The sequence below is a fragment of the Balearica regulorum genome, chromosome 1 (assembly GCF_011004875.1).
Source record: "Balearica regulorum gibbericeps isolate bBalReg1 chromosome 1, bBalReg1.pri, whole genome shotgun sequence".
Classification (NCBI taxonomy): Eukaryota; Metazoa; Chordata; class Aves; order Gruiformes; family Gruidae; genus Balearica; species Balearica regulorum.
In genome coordinates, this window is record NC_046184.1 from 116,198,552 (window position 1) to 116,199,112 (window position 561).

Sequence of the window (561 nt, forward strand, 5' to 3'; positions counted from 1 at the left end):
GTTCAGGAGACATATAAAATACTCCTCCGCTTTACGGTGCTTTTAAACTAAAGTAGCACCGAAGATCCTAAAAACAACTGATCCCTGCCTAGTGAATGATTTAAAAACAGTTGTTTTATTAAAATAGTAATCGCTTGGGAGGAATGCTGCCCCACCGGCATCACCTCCAGATTAATATGGTGTAATCAATAGCATCGGTTAAAGGAATGTGGTTAGACTTAACCACGGCTTTGGTGTTAGGCTAGATGCAGCCAGAGAAAGCTGGGGAGCTCAACCACTTAATGGCAAGATTTTCTCACGTCAACCGCACACCGTGAACGCACACACAACCCCCGGCGCCTGCCAGCGCGGCCGCACCGCATGCGGCGGGGACTGCAGGGCCTTCCGCGGGCGCCGAGCAGGGCCGGCCCGCGGGGGTACGGCACAGCCCGCCCTAAGGCCGGGCCGGGCTCAGCCCTGAGCAGATGGCGCTGCCAGGGCGTCCCCGTCGGTCGTTCGGCCCGACGCCCGCAGCCCCCCCTGCGGCCGCCCGCGGCGGTGCAGTCGGGGCCGAGGGCGAGC